Genomic DNA, 14,101 nt, shown 5'->3' on the forward strand with positions numbered 1-14,101 from the left:
TCTGAGCTTTCAGAACGTGAAATCTTTGCTCTAAAGCTTGATTACCTAGAGCCCACCATGGCCTAACAGCAATCTTAAATAAATCATCTTAACTTTTGCTTTCCAGACAGGACACCAACACCAAAGGAGAGTGATATCAAGATAGAGATGGTCATAACCGAGGTGTACGGAAAAGGAAGGGATGGCTTCAATGTGGATCACAGCGGAAAGTTGTGTCACAGTTCACAGCGATACTGCTGAATGCAATATAGCCCGAGGATTCATCCAATTTCGTAGTCGATTGTCCCAGCAGTAAGCTTGAACACTTTGATCTGATCCATGACAGCAACCAAATTGCCAACAAAACTATTTAGAGTAAAAAAAACATTCTTATTTGTTTGAAATTATCATACGAGCCTCTCTTTTTGAATTTGTTTTTTTCTTTTATCAAATAGACTCCCCATCCCACCCCACCACACTAGTCCCGATAAAATGATATAGTTATCCTCGAGTATATTATTCGATATTATTATCTCATATCACACATATTAAATCTTTAATTGATTGGATACGTCATATCCTATTGTAAAATAACACAGTTCTCCTTAAGTATAATTTAAATTATATCTACTATCACACACATTAAATCTTGAATTGATCAGGCGCATTATAGAAATTACAAAACGTGAATGTTGTTGAACAAAATAGTCTATGTTGTAGCAGCTATAGTTTTGTAGCTACTACAATGTGAATGTTTGGTGTACAAGTTGAATTTATGTTATAACCGTTACGAAACAGTAGTTATTATAATGTGAATATTTTTTAACAGATTTAGTTATATTGTAACAGTTACAGTTTCACAATTATTATAACGTAGATTTATCATTCATATAATTGATCAACCGATTTAGAATTTAATGCGTATAACAGAAACTAATAATATCAAATAATATATTTGAGGATAATTATATTATTTTATATATAGGAGAGACGGATAGGCCGAAGTGAAAACCTTTTTTATAAAAACAAAAAAATACATAAAATGATACCCCTCGAGGATCTCAATAAAAAGGATGATTACTGCCTAACTATTAACTCATGATTTGCTTATACAAGTGCCATAGCAAAAACTCTCCCCTGTTAGAATCTGATTCTGAAATATCCACTAAAGTCTGTCATCACTAACCACTTTATGTAGTGGGAATGAAATGGAATAAGCATGCAAATAGCTTGACCAAGGTAAAGCTAATTAACCATTTCACATGATTCAGCTTTCTTTACCAACTTGCCTAAAAGCAATTAATGTATGATACCATATGATATTATTTTCAGTGCATATGATCCATTGATTTCACTCAAAGAGCAAACCTTTTGTCTCCATTAAATTTAATGGAACAAAATAGTATGAACAAGTTGGCAGATCTTATTCTCAGGACAATGAGTGGAATTAAAAACCAGTAAATCATATTATACACCCATGGAATTCTGAGCTAAATATAAACAAAATAAGGGAAGCAGTTGATTTGGCAAGCTACAGGGAGAGGGAGAAGAAGAAGAAGGCTCAGGGGAGGAACGACCTATTGTGGCGGCGGTCCTCTCTAGCCTTGGCAACTTCCTCCAATGCCACTGCAGATGGCAAAGCAGCCCCATTCCCCGACATCTCCCGGAACCTCTGGCACCGTGAGGGCGGGAAGGTGGCAACGACTAGCACACGACGGCAGGAGGGGCAGCTCGAGTGCGCCGAGAGCCATGTGTCGGCGCAGTTTACGTGAAACCCATGCCCGCACTGCGGAGGCGAATGTCGTCACCCTTGACGAACTCGGCGAGGCAGATGGGGCATTCCAAGAGGAGCCCACCAGCGGCCGCCTCGGCGCCGTACGACACTTTGGGCAGCGCCCGAAGGGCTTTCTTATTGAGACCCTTGATTGGCGGCACAGGAGGGGGCCCGGCTGCTAAGCGCCGGAGCCACGCGCAGCGAGCTACCAGCGCGAGGCCAACGACGCAGATAAGGGCGCAAAGTAGGGCCGCCAGGATGACCGCTAGATCGGAGTCTAGCGAGAGCGGAACGGGAGCCTCCGCAGCTGGGGGGAGGCCGGAGTTCAACTGCAGAATTGCCATCGCCGGAGGCATTGCCTTGCGGTTATGGCGCAAAAGAAGTAGGTGGAGCGAGTGTGGCCGTAAGCTCGGTGACAAAGGGAGCTTTACGGTAAATATAATATATAAAATATAGGGGGCGGAAAAGGAAGGAACAATTCCCGTCCTTTCTCTTTTTTGCCTCTCCCTTTTCATTTAATTACCTTTTTATTTATTCCCCCAAAATAAATTTCTAAGGTGCGCTATGAATTTAGATAACCATTAGGATTTAGTAAAATATGGGTTAAAGTGAAATATCATTTGTTAGGCTTCTCTTCAAACATTTTTTTTAAGTTAGACAACCAATCAATATCTAGAAAGTTTGAGATATTTTAGCAACTTGTTCTTGAGTTTTTTTTTATATTTTTTAAAAACTAGATTTGTGGTAGAAACACTTGTCATTTTACCATCCTTTAATTGAGTCTAAATCTACCCCAACAAAAGTAACTACATTTAGTGATTGATTTGTGACGTAAAAATAAGGTCGTAAATTTTACCGCCACAATATGATTTAGCGACTGAAATCTTACTTCGATTGCTAATTTAGTGATCTAAATATAATTTAACAATCGAAATATAATTTTGATCACTAAATTTTAGTGATAGATGATTTTTCTATAATAAAAAATAACGATTGAAATTAATTTTTGACCTTAAATTTTTAAATAGAATTTTTCCTGTCCATAAAATAGAGACGAAAATATAATTTTAATCAAAACAAAATAGTGGCTAAAATATAATTTCAGTCGCTAAAATAGGGATCTAATTATAATTCATTTTAGTGGCGATTTTTTTTAAAAAAAAATTAGCAACGGAAACTAAAATTTCCGTCGTTAATTTTTCTATAAATTTCACAGAAACCCTCTCTATTTCCTTATTTTAACCTTATTTAAATAAAAAAAATACAATTAACCAATATCATAAACCATTCACAATCAATATCATAAACAATATCCGTATCACAGTCCTAAACATATCACAAACAATATACAAAAATATTCGATGCTACAAATCATATCCAAACTTCAACTTCAAATCATATCTACGATACAAACCATATCCAAATGTCTATGACAAATATCTTATCATGCTCAAAAATAAAATAATTTCATCATTCAATCCGATATCAAGTAACCATATCCAAATGTCAATGACAAACATCTCATCATGCTCAAAAATAAAATGGTTTCATCATTCCATCGGTATCAAGTAGAATACGCAAACAATAAAGCTAATGTTATTCACAAAGTTAAAATATTTATAAGAAAATATATAAACTAAATCAATAACATAAATTTAACATGCTTTAAAAAAATTGAAGGTTAACACACCTAAAAATTTCTACTTATCAGAAAGATTTAGGTCTTGAGTCTTTTATGAATCGAAATCATGCAACGTCGGAAAAACAGAAAGACTTATTAATAAATAGTGATCAAAGAACTCTCATATTTGTCGGTCAATTGCCATCTTGACCCAATCATCCATCGACTGATCCAACTTCTCAACTACAGTCCTGACCCAATCATCTATCGACCGCTTTGACTGCTCTACTGCCATCTTGACCCGATTATCTATCAACTTCTCTGATTGCTATAATGTTGTGACTCAATCTCTCAATGTTTGATTTTCTAGCAGTAACTTGTGCACATCAATGGATGAAGAACTAGGTCGACCCTAGCCCTAGGAGTCATCACACGATCATATACACCCCCTATATGGGAGCCAAGGCCATAGAGGGCATTCTTTTTATTACCATCAACAAGATCATAATATATTTCATTTATATGTAAGTCTCCTCCCTCTACAACAAGCTGAGATGTTTATACAACTCGATCCTGTTAAAATAATTATTAGGATTATCTAATAAACAATTAATAAAGCTAGTAAATTTTAAATATGGGTGATAATAAAGTTTCTATTTTTACATCTATGGCTTTTGATCTCTTATCCACAAATGTATCATCTTTTTTCTTATGGGTTTTTGTGAAATATATCACAACAAGTATCGGTCGATACTTGTGTAAAGTATTTTCTCGCAAAGAAAAAATATTTAAAAAATTAAAATAAGTTTATTACCAATTTTAAAAATTTTAAATAACGTTATTGTAAAATCACCAAGTCTATTGCATGCTCTACAATAAATCATAATCTAGCCATATACTTTGATGATCTCATGCTCGAGCCACCGACCTCAACATTTCTATTGCTTTGAGCCGTCGCTAAATTTCACTATCATTTTTCTACAGCACAAATGTTCTGCCAAGCATCCCAAATCTCTTTTGGTACATATGATGACTTTGTTCCCTTTCTTCTCCACTTGTACATCAAGTCCTTGTACAACTTATGACAATAATTATTATATGTTGTTATGAATAAAATTGTTCCATGTTGTTTTGAATTCTACCTCATGCTCTAGATCGCAGGTATATTGTTTTTACGGCAATGTCAAAAATATTAATATCAAAGAATATTGTTCAGTATCAATATTATTCACATTACTTAACAAAAATTTATGAAAATAAAAATCTTTCATATCTTGATCTACATGCTTCCATGTAGATCCAGAAGTGCATTGTCGTTCTTTAAATTTTTTTTGAGATGCACACCAATACTATGACCATTGGGAATAGAACTACATGAAAAAATTAGTTATTTTTCAATATAAAAGAAGAGATGAATTTGAATTACTAATAACATCAATGCATACCACCCCAACAATCATTAATACAATCTGACCACTATATACTAGTGCATTAACTGACATGATTATATCTACAAAATAACATTATAATGCATACACAACCCAATATGTAAAAAGCAAATATATTCATAACAATAACAGTTTTCAACTCTAACATTTAATCATCATAACAATTTGAATCATTAATATTAACAGTTTCTATTTCTTTATCGCTAAACTCTATTAGATCATCAAGCTCTTTACGTTGGACATCTATCCAACATCAATTTCTTCGTAAGTGATATTTACATCTATAAGTAATTGAGATATGGATTGAATTTCAGAATCAACTGAATATATCTCCACTTCCTCATTCTAAAATACATCATGCTTTTGGGTCGTGATGGATTTCCGCATTTCTATGTTTGAGTGAGACTTGATTTGACAAACTGATAGTCATTCACTAGATCTCCTTCTTTTTGTCGGGTATTCAAGATAGAAAATTTACCTAACTTGTATTGTAAAAATGAAAGGTTTAAACTTGTTGAACTTTTATTTGTATGAACTTCAACTAAATTGTAGTTTGCATGTATTCTAGTATTTATTCTTGGAGTTGGATCATACCATGAACATTTAAATAACACATACCTTTTTATGGGTCAAGCAGGATATTTGACTTCAATGATTTCGTCAAGTCTGTCATAGTAATCAAATTCATTATCAGTGCTTGTGGTAGATCATTTTACACAAATACCTGAATTAGAGGTCATTGTATGTGAATCACGTTGTGCCACGTGAAATTTGAAGTCATTCACATAATAACTAAAAAAGACTCCTATGTTATGAAGATGTCTTGATACAATATTCTTTATCTTTTCATCTTGCATATTTGAATTATATGGTCATTTACTTAAAAAAGTGGTTATGATATAAATTGATTATAACATACACCAGAAAAAAATATTCTCTAACTTACATAGATTTCAAACCAAATTGCAAATTTCGTCTCTATCTTTTTCTCAGCCTCACTTGTACCTATTGATAGATTTTCTAGATGTAGTTGTTATTTATACAAAATATCAAGGAAGATAATTTTAAAACATATGGTATGACAAACAAACATAACGGGATAAATATTTCAAATAAAAGTTAACTCACTTTAAGTAGAGTTTGACCTTGTCATAGTTTAGGAGTATGTATATTTTACTGCATAGTATTCTTTTGGATTTAACCATCTACTAATAGATGCACCCATTATTTTACTAGGAAACTTGAAAATAGAAATCATCTCTGGGTCTATCAATTGAGCATCATCAAAATTTTGATAACACTTATGATGTCTAGTTTTCACATTACTAGCAAAATAAAATGAAAAGGCAGAAGATGTTTCTTCTACCATATAAGAATTACATATTGATCCATCAACTCTTGCTTTGTTATGAGCATTATTTTTTAATCTCCTCAAAAACTAGCAATGGATATATTCATGTGTACTACACAGGACCAACTAGTTGTGTCTTGTAACATAAATAAACTGGTAGATATTCTATTCAATAAAAAAAACTAGGTAGGAATATGCACTCAAGTTTACAAAGTATAAGAGGTATTTTTGTTTTGAGCCAAACAATTTCCTTTGTCATAATAACCCTCGATGTCAAATTTTTGAAAAAAAAAAGACTCAATTATATAAGTGCTCACCAAACATTATTAGGAAATAGATCATGGAAGGTGATTGGAATAAGTCTTTGTATGAACACATGATAGTCATGATTTTTCATTCCAAACATTTTTAATTTATTCATATCTGAGCATCAAGTCATATTCAAGGTATACCCATCAGAGAATTTGACTTCTTTCAACTAATTACACAACACAATATATGCTTACTTTTTTTTGTCCAATGTATAATAAATTTTTGAAAATTTACCAGTTGTTTCATTCTAATACAACTCAGGTCTATTAACTAATTATTTCAATTTCTCATGTGATTTTACTATGTCTTTAGTTTTGCCCATAACATTCATTACAGTATTGAAAATATTATCGAAAAAATTCTTCTTCACATATATCACATCTAAATTATGTCGAATAAATAGATACTTTCAATATGACAACTCCCAAAATATATTTTTTTCTTCTAAGTACACTTGCACATCTTAACAATGTATTTATTTAATTTATCATAACAATCTAAGTTACTTGTAAAAATCTATAGTTTTCTATTTCCTCAATGATTTCATCACCTGACTAAATTGAAGCAAAAGTTTTTTTGATCATTTTATACTTTATGAAACCTTTCTTATTTCACCTAAAAGGGTACTCAACTAGTAAAAATTTATGATGATTATCAAACCAAGATATCTTCCCACTACAAGGTAATGAAATTGTATTAGACTCTTTCAAGCAATGTGGGCATCAATATTTACCAGCGATGCTCCATCCTGACAACATTGAGTATGATGAAAAATCACTAATCCTCCATAATAAAGCAGCATGTAAGGTAAAGTTTTACTTGTAATATCATAAGTCTCTAACCCAACATTCTATAATTTATTTAGCTCGACAATTAGAGGTTGCAAAAAAAATATCTATCTTCTCTTTCGGATTCTTTGGATATGAAATAAGCACAGTAAGAAACATGAATTCGTCTTTTATGTATATCTATGTCGGCAAGTTATATGATGTTAATATGATTGTCAAGATGAATATTGTTGTTCAGATTAACCAAATGATTGAAATTCATCTACTAAAAATCCTAATCTTATATTTCATGGTTCCATTGCAAAGAAGGAAAATGTTGTATCAAGATGTTTCCATGTAGGTTAGTTAGAGAAATGACACATTATATCTCCTTCATGTACATGCTCAGGATATCACCTCATGTGACTTGCTATTGTGGCAGATATATACAAACATTGCAGTCTATCAGTTAACGGGAAGTAATGCATAACTTTCCATGGTAACTTTTTGTTCTTCTTCCCTAGTATGTGACTACACTACTTATAATGAGGGTGATTATATATTCTGCATTCAATCAGTTTACTGTTCTCAGTTCAAAAGATCATGCAGTTATTTATACAACAATCAATCTTTTTCACAGACAAATTCAAATCCCTAGCCAATTTCTTTGTACTATAGAAGTTATAAGTTATTATGTTATTAGCATGGAGCAACTTTGACATCAATTGACAAATGTTATCGTAATATTGTTTTGAGAAATAATGTTTTGCCTTGATATTCAATAGCCTTGTAATAGTTGATAGTTGTGAATGATCAGAAGGAATGTCTTCCCACATTTCTCTTTCACTAGCTTTTAACATATTATATAGTTTCTAAACTTTAGATCTCAGTATTTCATCAACATCTCTATGATCAACCACATTCATGATATCATAAACCATTGATCACATTGTTTTGTCATTAAATGATGATTCTTATTAAGCAATAAGGACAGATGATGACACACCAAAATGTCCAATTGGCTCAAACATATAACATTTTCTGTAACAGTACCAGTTGTAATAATTTGAAATAAATCCTTTTTTACATAGTATCCTCATCATAAAAAGTTGTATTTCTATATTTGCAATGATTACACGGACAACGTAACTTATCGTCATCCATACAGTTTAGATAATGCTTAGCATAGTTGACAAACTCTTCAACTTCATCGATAATAAACTCATTTTCTGACCTATGGTGGATCCAAGTTTTATTTATATACATTATAACCAAAAAAGAAATAAATTTACAACTTTATTAAATGTGTAATGCTAAATATGTGTATAGTTATAACATAACTTAATTAAATCATTAAAACATGATACTATCAATAACACTCAAACTTAAACTAAACATGAAGTTTAAACCTCAAAAGAAACAGTACCACTAAAATAGAAGAAAGCAGGATATAAGTACTCTAAAAATATAGTATACATAAAAATAACAAAAAAAATAAAAATTAGCATCAATCACATGACATGAAATTCTTTGAATATAACACTTATTCTCTTGGACCTAATTATGAAACAAAAATATAAAAAAAATCTTGTTGCATCACATTATGCAAGCTCAAGGCCAATTAACTATTGATTGGCCAAGTTCACAACCACCCAAGGTCACGGTCGCCTAATCTAGTGGTGGCCTAGCTCGTGACACTACAAAAAATTATGCGAATAATGACGGAATCCCCGACTGAATTTAATTTAGTCGGTAATTAACCGACTAAAATTATTTTAGTCGGTAATTAGCGACTGAATTTAATTCAGTCGGCATTTCCCGACTGAATATTAATTTCAGTCTGTAATCACCGGCTGAATTCTTATTTCAGTCGGTAATTATCGACTGAATTAATTCAGTCAGTAAATCTTAAACATGGGTGTGGTTTCGACGTTTGTGTGTTTGGGGTTTCGGGCTTTTGGGGTTTTTCAGTGGAATTTAAATTCCATTGAAAATTACCAACTGAAATTGGCATTCAGTCGGTAATTACCGACTGAATGCAAATTCTGTCCATAATTACTGACTGAATGCAAATTCTGTCAGAAAACTCAAATAGAAGTTAAGGCATGTAAACTCCTCTCCTCTCCTCGTGAACCTCTCTCGGCATGCAAAATGCTCTCCTATTCCCATGAACCTCTCTCACATTCTCGGCGATCAGCAAGCCCTCTCCTCTCCCATTCTCAGTGATCGGTAACTGGCGACTCAGAGTATGCTCCTCTCCTCCTCCGTCATCTCTTCCTATAAAGTTTCACGCTCACGCGAGCCGATCTCAGTCCCTTGCGGTCAACCACTGCAAGCCTGCTCGTGGCCAACTGGCTACTGTAATGGTTTGCTCGCATCTAGTCGGTCGTTGCAGTTGATTATTCCAATATAGATGAAATACCAACACCTGAATATTCCAATGCAATTGATTGTTCCAATGTAGATGAAATATCAACACCTGAATATCAACAACTATATGAAATGTTAAAGGCTAGTGAAAGAGAAGTGTGGGAAGATATTCCTTCTGGTCATTCTCGACTTTCAATGTAACGACCCGACCCCTTGGGCCCTTGGGCGGCCCAACTTGCGGCCCATTTGGTGGCCCCTTGGCGGTCCCTTGGGCGGCCCAACTGGCGACCCTTTATGTCGTCGACCGACGACCCTCGGCCGTGTCATTCCTCACTAGGTCTTCCCACCCCTAGCCAGTGGATTTTTGCCTTCCCCAGAATTCGAACTCTAGACCTCCAAGCTAAGTACTAGAGTTTATGAATCCTGGTAGCCAAGTGAGCGCCGCTCACTTGGCTACCAGGATTCATAAACTCTAGTACTTAGCCTGGATGTCTAGAGTTCGAATCCTGGGGAAGGAAAAAATCCACTGGCGGCTCTCACTTGGCTACCAGGATTCATAAACTCTAGTACTTAACCTGGAGGTCTAGAGTTTGAAACCTGGGGAAGGCAAAAATTCACTGGGCAGGGGTGGGAAGACGTAGTGAGTAATGGCACGACCGAGGGTCGTCGGTCGATGACATAAGGGGTCGCCAGTTGGGCCGCCCAAGGGGCCGAGGGGCCGGGTCGTTACAATCAACTAATGCAAGGTTATTGAATATGAAAGAAGAACATCATTTTTCTGAAAGATATTATGATGGCATCTGTCAATTGATATCAGAGTTGTTCCCTATTGATAACATAATAACTGATAGCTTTTATGAAATAAAGAAATTAATCAGAGGTTTTGGTTTACATGTCAAGAAGATTAATTGTTGTATAAACTACTGCATGATATTTTGGAATGAAGACAGCGATCTGAATGAATGCAAAATCTATACTCACCCTTGTTTTAAGTATCGTACTTGCATACCAGGGAAGAAAAATAAAAATATTGCTTGGAAAGTGATGTATTATTTTCCGTTAACTACTAGACTTCAACGCTTGTATGCATCTGCCGCTATAACTTACCACATAATGTGACATCATGAGCATGAGCACGAGCACGAGCACGAGCACGAAGGAGGTATAATGTGTCATGCTTGTGATTCTCCTACATGGAAACATCTTGATATTGTATTTTCCTCCTTTGCAATGGAATCATGTAATGTGAGATTGGGACTTTCTACAGATGAATTTCAACCATTTGGTCAGTCGAGATAGTAATATTCATCTTGGCTAGTCAAATTAATATTGTACAATTTATCGTCATGGATGTGCATGAAAGATGAATTTATGTTCCTTACTGTGCTTATTCCTGGTCCAACCAATTCCAAATATAAGATAGATATTTTTTTACAACATCTGATTGTCGAGCTGAATGGATTATGGAATGTAGGGTCAGTGACTTATGATGTTGCAAGTAAAACTAATTTTACATTGCATGTTGTCTTATTATGGAAGATCAGTGATTTTCCAACATAGTCAATGTTGTCGGAATGAAGCACGGCTAGTAAATTAGTATGCCCACATTGCATGACTGAGTCTGATATATTTTTATTACCTTGTAGTGGGAAGGTATCTTGGTTTGATAATCACCATAAATCTTTACCAGTTGATTATTCTTTTAGGCTAAATAAGAAAAATTTTCTAAAGAATATTGTAGTCAGAAAACCTCCCCCAACAGTCGATGCTTTAGGTGAAGTAATCATTGAACAAATAGATAGTTATGGATTTCTTCCTGTATCTCAATCTAATTCTGATGAGATAAATAAATATCTTATTCGGATGTGCAAGTGTAGTTGGAAGAAAAGGAGCATTTTTTGGGAACTGCCTTATTGGAAGTATCTACTCATTCGACATAATATAGATATGATACATGTTGAGAAAAATTTCTTTGATAATATCTTCAGCACTGTGATGAATGTGCCTGGAAGAACTAAGGACACTGTAAAATTATGTAAGGAATTAAAAGAACTAGTCAATAGATCAGAGTTGCATCGGAATGAAATAACCAATAAATTTCTAAAAGCTTGTTATACATTAGACAAAGATAGTAAACAAGCTTATGTAGTTGGTTAAAAGAAATTAAATTCCCAAATGGATATGCTTCGAATATTGCTCAATGGGTTGATATGAACAAGTTAAAGATGTTTGGCATGAAGAGTCATGATTGTCACTTGTTCATGCAAAGACTTATTCTAATAGTTTTTTATGATTTACTTCCCAATAATGTTTGGCAAGCACTTACGGAATTGAGTCTATTTTTCAAAAATTTGAAAGCGAGGTGTATTATGACGGTCGATATGCTTCAGCTAGAAACAAGCATTCCTCTGATACTTTGTAAGTTGGAGTGCATATTTTCACCTAATTTTTTTGATTCAATGGAACATCTACCAGTACATTTACCATATAAGGCATGAATAGCTGGTCCTGTGTAGTACAGATGGATGCATCCATTTGAATGGTGTTTGGAAAAATTAAAGAATAATGTTCGTAACAAAGTAAGAGTTAAAGGGTCAATATGTAATGCTTATCTGGTTAAGGAAGCACCTTCCTTCTTCTCCTATTATTTTGTTGATAATGTTAAAATTAGACATCGCAAGTGTCCTAGAAATTTTGATGATGCTCAGAATATAAACCCATCACTATGTAAAAATAGGTAATACACTTCGCAACTGTTTACTTTAGCAATTAGTAATTATGAAGTAATAAATGATAATCAACTTTGGTAATAAATATGAGTTTAGACTTTGTAGGTTTGAAAACGCTAGCCTCACTTTTAATTTTATCTAACATTTTACTTCATAATATATATTTGATAAAGTAGTAAGTTATAAAATAAGTGCTTAAGTAATAAGTTGGAATGCGTTAAAATATTTACTATGACTTGAACGTGTAGGATCGATGTGTGCTAGAGGGGGGTGAATAGCACTTTTGACTTTTTCACGTTTTCACAAAACACCGAATAAAATGCAGCCGAAAAGAAGATAGAATAAAGCAAGCGCTAACACTTTTGATTACTTGGTTCGGAGCCTTTGATGACTCATACTCCAAGCCCCGTGATCGTTGATCACTTTCGTTGGGCAATTCACTATCAATTTAGAAATTATAAATACAGATATGATCAAATGCCATCACTGCTCAAAATCATGATGCATTTCATAATGACGAAGTAGAGAGACATTCAGTTAATTCACAACTCTAATCTACATCACAATTACTTCTAGATGTTAATATCATCTACGAGGAGATAGATGATGGAGAGATATCCAGCAGTAAGGATCTTGTTGAACTAACAGAATCTAGCGACGACGATTTAGAAACTACTAATATTGAGTAGAAATGCTTCCAGAGTCTAGCATTATTGTTCATCAAGTAAGTTATGCTTCAATCATGTTTTGTTGCTTAATTATCATGTTAGTAAACTTTATTATGATGTACTGTAATGATATTTTGTAGATATTATATATCATGGCAGACCATCTAGCACCACTCTGTGGATCTACAGTGCTTAGGGTTGTTGGAGAGTCGTAAGTATTTTTTTATTATTAGTAATTTAAGTTCTTTATTTATAATATATATCTTATGTCTTAATATTTTTTATATGCAAATTTACTCCTGATATCATCGAGTAGCGACATATATTCGCAGGAAATTTAAAGAAAGAGTCTGTATTTCTAGTACTACATGGAGATATGTAGAGCAGGAGACCAAGGATTTTTAATATAATAAATTTATGGTAAGTAAATTGAATATGTACAATATATTTACCCTTTAATATACTAAATTTTTAATTACAGAAAATATACGTGGGAGGATGGACACAAGCCAGGATTTGCAACGACTTGGAATATTTATTGTGTCAAATTGTATAAAGACTTCTTATATTATATGAGAAGGAATGACACAAGGCCAGCTTATGTATCCGACGAGATATGGGGTGCATGGACGGCCATTTGGTCTACAGAGAGATGACACGTAAAGGTTATAAAAGCTCGAGAAAATAAGAATACAGAGTCAGGTGGCCCGAGTACTGGATCTGCTCGACATACATCAGGATCTTGATCCATTGTTGAGCACGCTATAGACCTTGTGAGTTTAATTTAAAGTTATATAAATTAAATTTTTATTTATTAACAAACTTGTATAATTTGGCCCAACTTATTTGTGTATACAAGAGCATTATTTAGAAAGACAACCCACTTGCCTAGAGATCTTTCTCAAGACTCACCAGAGAAAGGATGACACATATGTTGAAATTCGATCCAAGAACATTGGAGTTTGAATTATTAACTTTATTATATTTAATCGTTAATAATGATTAATTAGCTTTAGTAATTGTGTACAAGATATAAATCGTATATTTTTTTCTACACGGGAGGAAATGACAAGTAGGGTGGT

General features: G+C 33.7%; 1 pseudogene; it reads right to left on the reverse strand.

Annotated features, from left to right (window-relative positions):
- Nucleotides 1–1,329: 1,329 nt before the first annotated feature.
- LOC122010941 lies at nt 1,330–2,157 on the reverse strand (annotated as a pseudogene).
- Between the last annotated feature and the right edge of the window lie 11,944 nt (nt 2,158–14,101).

This window comes from Zingiber officinale, chromosome 1B (genome assembly GCF_018446385.1).
Source record: "Zingiber officinale cultivar Zhangliang chromosome 1B, Zo_v1.1, whole genome shotgun sequence".
Classification (NCBI taxonomy): domain Eukaryota; kingdom Viridiplantae; phylum Streptophyta; class Magnoliopsida; order Zingiberales; family Zingiberaceae; genus Zingiber; species Zingiber officinale.